This window comes from Eubalaena glacialis, chromosome 1, assembly GCF_028564815.1.
Source record: "Eubalaena glacialis isolate mEubGla1 chromosome 1, mEubGla1.1.hap2.+ XY, whole genome shotgun sequence".
Taxonomy (NCBI): domain Eukaryota; kingdom Metazoa; phylum Chordata; class Mammalia; order Artiodactyla; family Balaenidae; genus Eubalaena; species Eubalaena glacialis.
In genome coordinates, this window is record NC_083716.1 from 64,571,894 (window position 1) to 64,578,637 (window position 6,744).

A 6,744-nucleotide genomic window follows, 5' to 3' on the forward strand; every position below is an offset into this window, starting at 1 on the left:
CGTTTTGTTTTGTTTTGTTTGAGAATACAGCTGACATATTATATTAGCTTCAGGTGTATAACAATGATTCAATATGTGTATATACTGCAAAATGACCATCACAATAAGTCTAGTTAACATCCATCACCACACATAAAGGGTTTTGGTCCTCAGGCTCTCCCAAATTCAGTGTTGGACGAAAGGGCCTTACTTTGGAGCTGCCATTTACATGAAACATGCCTGTCCCTTCTCAGAAAGCTGGCCCTGGGCGGGGACCAGTTCCTGGAAGGATGAGCGTTGGCAGGGGCCCAGAAGGCCTGGCCAGAGCGCTGGGAGAGTTGCCAAGGCCAGGGAGGGCAGGCCTGAGAGACCATGTCACTGGATCGCTGGGCAGGTCATGGGCTGGGCCGGGCCGAGGGGCAGCCGGATCATGCTGTGGACACGTGCCTCAGGGCCGGGTGGGCTGGACCCATCCCTCAGAAAAGGCACACAAGCCCAGATACTTTAGGTCCGAGCAGGGGCACTCACTGAGCGCCTACTGTTTATCAGCACTGGGCCAGCACTTGCAGGTTTTCTCGTTTACTATCAGCAACAGCGTCTTGGGGCTCACTCTGCAGATGAGGACAGGCATAGGGCTTGGGGGTTGGCGTGTAGCTCGGAAGGAGCAGAGCTGGGGTTTGAACTGGGAGGCTAGCTCGGGTGGGAGAAGCGATTGCTTTTTCCAACTCACACGTTCCTTCTCCCATCACATTCCTGTGAAGAGCCTCTGAGCCTTGCTTTCCTCATCTGTAAAATGGGTGCAAAGACTGCCTCCTATAATGCCACAGGTGGTGTAGGTAAGTAGCCCTTGGTGATCAGCATTATGTCCATTTCACACACCCGAGAGCTTCCTCGCCCATCTGCTTACACCTGCCCTTGTGTGGACAGCTTTAGTGCCCTGACAAGAACCTTGCCTCTCTCAGGCGAGCACAGAGCTGTTTGTCACACATCCCTGGGGCACATCTGGATGCTGAGAGGAGATTTAATCCCACAGGGAATGAGAAGACTGACAGCTCACCGCTCCCCCCATCTTCACAGTTCAGGGATCTATGAAGTTCTGCCTCGGGCTGCCAAGGACAGCTAATAACTCAGGACAATGAGGCATTCAAGGCCTTGGCCAGGAGCCAGCTGGAGCTCATGCTACTCTGTGTACATCCAGATTCTTACCAGCCAAGAGCACCCTGGCACCCTCTCTCCTGTAGATGGGAAGCACTTAAATTAGGGTGTCTTCAGGGGTGGACCCTGCAGGACCGCCACACCACACAACTCCAGTGGTGCCAGTCAAAATGCATTCTAGGGCTTCCCTGGTGGCGCAGTGGTTGAGAATCTGCCTGCCAATGCAGGGGACACGGGTTCGAGCCCTGGTCTGGGAAGATCCCACATGCCGCGGAGCAACTAGGCCCGTGAGCCACAACTACTGAGCCTGCGCGTCTGGAGCCTGTGCTCCGCAACAAGAGAGGCCGCGATAGTGAGAGGCCCACGCATCGCGATGAAGAGTGGCCCCCGCTTGCCGCAGCTGGAGAAAGCCCTCGCACAGAAACGAAGACCCAACACAGCCAAAAATAAATAATAAATAAATTAAAAAAAAAAAAAAGAAACGTGATGCCTGATTCATGATTAACTAAATCACTAATAAAAAAAAAAATGCATTCTAGCTTATCAACGCCAGTTACCTAGAAAATAACGTGCATGGGCTCCGGGAGTTGTACAAGGGATGTCTGGACTATATAAGAGATTCAGTCACTAGGATCTTTTTAGATGCAGATTCCAGGCCCACGTGCGCCTCAGTAAACCAGACTCAAAGCAGGGCCCACACCTCTGCACCTTAACGAGTCTCTGTTTCTCCCTCACACAGCACCCAGAGGATCCTTGTATTTTTATTTATTTATTTTGGCTGTGCTGCATGGCTTGTGGGATCTTAGTTCCCCGACCAGGGATTGAACCCAGGCCCTTGGCAGCAAAAGTGCAGAGTCCTAACCACTGGACGGCCAGGGAATTCCCCAGAGGATCCTTTTAAATCCTAAGTCACTGTCTGCCCATGTCCCACAGGGGCTCTCCATGGCACTTCAATGGAAAAGCCAAGTCCTTACAATGGACTTTAAGACCTGGCATGGTCTTCCCTCCATTACTTCTCTGGTCTTCACTACTTCCCCCTTCTTCACTGTACTCCAGGCACACTGGCCTCCCGCTGTTCCTCCATCCCTTGGAGTGGCGGATGGCCAGCATGCATGACCTGAGGGAGGATGGGCCTCCCCCAGTCTCCCCCACTAGCCTGTCACTGTGCCTGAAATCCCACCAGAAGGAGAGCATTGCTTTTGGCTTAGCATCACCCTCTCCCTGAGATCCTATTCCAACCCTTGACAGGATTGCGAAGGGGATTCCTATAGACAAAGCTGAGAGGTTGGATGGGGCTCTCGCTCCTCAGAGCGTGATTCTCAGCTGAGCAGCATCAAGAGCACCTGGGGGCGTGTTACACCTGCAGAGGCTGGGTCCCTCCCCATACCTTCTGAATCGGAATCCGCATTTTAACCCCCCCACATGATCCATGGGCATGCTAAAGTTTGAGAAGCTTGGCTTTTGATGACTCTGTGATCCCTTCTCACCTTCTCAGAGTCCCTGTGATAGGCAGTGCCAAAGTGTAATTTTGGTACTTGCAGTGGGTCTTGCAGTGGGTCTCTGCCTTGCCCGCATGTTAGGATCACCTGCAAAGTTTTGAAAAAGTACTGATTCCTAGGCCCTGCCTGCCAGAAACTCTGATTCAATTGGTCTGCACTGGGTCCCAGCACTGGTGGTTTTTTTCTTAAAAGCTCCCTTGTGTGATTCTAAGGTGCGGCCAAGGTTGAGAACCACTGGCCTATAGAGATTTAAGAAGTTGCCGGGCTTCCCTGGTAGCGCCATGGTTAAGAATCCGCCTGCCAACGCAGGGGACACGGGTTCGAGCCCTGGTCTGGGAAGATCCCACATGCCGCGGAGCAACTAAGCCTGTGTGCCACAACTACTGAGCCCGCGAGCCACAACTATTGAAGCCCACGCGCCCAGAGCCCGTGCTCCACAACAAGAGAAGCCACCACAATGAGAAGCCCACGCACCACAACGAAGAGTAGCCCCCGCTTGCCAAAAACTAGAGAAAGCCTGCGCGCAGCAAAGAAGACCCAAAGCAGCCAAGAATAAATAAATAAGTTAATTAATTTTAAAAAAAGAAGTTGCAAAAGGGCCCTGAGCTGAATTCAGCCCACAGATGTATTTTGTTTGGCCTGCACAATGTTTAGAAGTAATTTTGAGTTAGTTTCTCAATAATTTAAAATTGGGAGCTGAAATTTTTCATGAAAAAATCTGGGTTTCTGGCTTCTGAAAAATCCGAAAAGCTGGCAACCCTGAGCCTACATTCTGATGGCAGTGATCTCCTGGATCTGGAAGCCAGGCAGGAGTGCCCTAGTGGCCCCACCTGGCCACATTCATTTATGCATTGGCCTCACCTGCCCCGCCCCTGTAGGCCCCCAAGTCTGACACCTGGTTAATGTTCAGCCGGTGCAGAGGGGTGTCTTTCCCTAGGAGGACAGCACAGCAGGAGGAGCGGCCAGCAGGGCAGGGGAGGGATGATGAGCCGATTTAAAAAGAGGTGGGATTTCCAGGTTTGTGTCCACTGGGAGCTAGGAATGTGAGTACTAGGAGACCAGATTAGTGATCACCAAATAATTTGCTTCTAATCCCACCTCCATTTTCACATTGATGCCAAGAATGTGGACTTAAGCAACTATGTAACTTGCTCAAGGTTACACAGTAAGCAGAACTTGTTCTAGAACCGGAGACTCCTGACTCCCAGACACAGCATCACACAGCCTAACACATGGCACACTGCCAGCCTGGACTTCAGCCAGGTTGCTTGGCTAAGCCTCAGTTCCTCCAAATTCACCACAGCCCATTAAACCTTCCCTCCCTTGGCTGGCGGTTCCTGTTTTGCTTTCTCCAAGGAGAAAGGCAGTCCTTCAGTCATGCGATTGCCCTTCTGACCTCCCTCAGTGCCCCCAGAAAGCTTGATTTAAGAAGATCACCCTTTACCTTCTCCCCTCACCCTTCCCTTCAGACCCTTCTCCAAGCAGGGGTCCACATCGATTCCAGTTAGCACAGGAAGCGCTCCTCCCTTCAAGGACCTTCTCAATCCCACTGCCCTCCTGCCAGCTCCTGGCATCCAGCTTTTCAGATGGAAATCAGTTCCCAGGAAGGTGAGGCTGTCTGTGCAAAGACTCCCTGGGACACAGCACTTGAACCCAGCCACAGCTGTCAGGGGTGGGGTGGGATGGGGAGCAGCTCCCCTGAGCATGAGGGCGAGGCCAAGGACTTGGCCAGAATGGGCAGAGCGGGAAGCCCTGAAGGGCAAGGAAGTGGTGGGGCTCCTCGAGATGAACAGGGATTGCTTCTGTGCCCTGGATGACTGCACTCATAGTTTCTCAGATGCTCCCAGAGGACCAAGAACCTTGAGGGTAGGCTAGGGTGGGGGGCAGCAGGGCCAATGCCCTAGGAGTCCAGAGGAATGTTCTGCCTCTTTCCTTCACTGTCCAGCTGTGTAATATTGGGTAAGTCATTAACCTTAGTGGCTTCACCTGTAAAAGAAGAGTGACGATGCCTGCTTGACTGAAGGTTCGGGGCTGGGCAGTACCCCAGACCGACGGGCAGGTGAACCTGGGAGGAGGCATGATCTGAAATAGAGCAGTGGCAGTCAGGTTTCCCTGGAGGCCCTTTGGAGGAGGGAGGGGAGTGAGAGGAGAAACTTTTTAAATCTTCATAGAAAGACCTTTACCCAATCTATCTGTGTAGCCTCCACCCATAACTTTGGGGATAGGGAAGGACACTGTGTCAGTGGTACTTGCCTTTTTATCCTCACAGCAGTCTTTAGAAGAAGATGATAAATCCCATTTTACAGATGGGGAAAATGAGGTTAGAGGGCTTAAGCGACTTACGCAGGGCCACACAGATAATAAATGGTGGAGACAGAATTCACACCCAGGTCTTTCTATCCACGGCACTGCCCTGCCTGGCCCTCAAAGGCTGGACCACTGAGTTTGTTTTGAATGGTTCCACATGTACTTGGGCACGGTACAAAGGTTCCGATGGTGAAAGAAAGAAGTCTGCAGAAGAGGAGGGAGAAGGAAGGAAAAGAGGCTCTGTGATCCAGAATGATTTAAATAAAAAAAACCAGGTGGGGGAATTGACCACAAGCTTAAGTCAATGCACCAGAATGATGTGGCTGCTAAAGAAAAAAGAAAGGGAGGGGAAAAAGAAAGAGGAACCAAGAAAAGGTGAGACTGAACTATTCAAAGCCTAGTGCCCACATAAATATAGCTCATATTTACTGAGCACCTTCTATGTTAGGCACTGTTGTAAGTGCTTTGCTATATGGTAGGCACTATTATTATCCCTACTTTTTAGATGAAGGGAAACTGAGGCACAAAGAGGTTATATAAATTTCCCAAAGTCACACATACAATAAATGGCAGTGCTGGACTATGCAGATTTTACAGCCTTGTCCTGAACTCTGCATTGGTCAAGGGGGCTTGATGTGACTTGTCGCAGTTCTGGGTCCTATCAGGGAGACTTCAAGAACTGCGAGCACTTCCACAGGAAGGTGGACTCAAGATAGTAATGATATGATAACTAACTTTTATTGAGCTCTTACTCTGAGCCAGGCACTATTCCAAGAGCTTTACACAGAGGAACTCCTTTCATCTTCACAATAACTCTAGGGGATAGGCATTATCCCCATTTTACAGATGAAACTGAGGCAAATCACAGGAAGCAAAAAGCCCAAAGAAACTCAGGTGTTTCGCCTGCAGAAGGGCAGACTTGAGAGGGTGCCCTCCCTCCCTCCAGCTCTCTGAAGGGCTGTCCTGGGGAAAAGAGAGTGACCTGAAGGCAGAAGAACCCACTGCTGGGCATTAGGATGGGGACACCTGCCCAAGTCAGCGTTACACTCAGTGACCTCTAAGGCCCTTCCAGTCCTGAGACTCTGCCAGCCATTTGGGGCAGAGGACAGGCTAGAGGGAGAAGGGAGACTAGGAAGAAGCCTGGTGGGAACCGTTTCCCCAAAGTCCCCCCAGAATAAACCCCTAATCCCCAATAATGGGAAGAATGGGACGTTCACTCTCTTCCATCTGCCTGGAACCTGGGATCATCATTCATATGACAAAAGTCTATGGTGGTGCCTGACAGGGGCTGGAATGGTGAGAGGGAGATGGCCTCCTATCCAGCTCAATGGACCATTTGTTGGGCATCTACTACATGCTGGGCAGAAACTTTGACGTCATCTCATTTACTTCTCTCAAAGCCATTTCACAAATGCAGAAACTGAGGCTCAGGTGCAGGTAAGACACTTGCCCAAGGGTAGACATCTGGTGAGCGCCTGGCCAGTTAATTTCAGAGTCAGTGGTCATCTACTGACACGTTGTCCTGCTCTCCTTGCCCTCCTGTGTATCACAGCTGCCTCCATCCCCTTCTCAGGAGGGCCTCAGGGTCCTGGACACCAGGCTGGGTGGCTGGGGGTCAGGCTGGGGTGAGACGAGGACGAGGAGTGGCGCTGGGATGGGAGTCACGGGGAGAGGGACACACAGTTATCGGATGTCGCTGCCAGGGCTGCAGTTGTCAGTGGGCTGTCCTCTACTTCGGAGGGGTGCTCCGTCCTTGCGGAGGGAGTCACATCTGGGAGGCGACCCGGGGCGCCCAGGGTCGGAC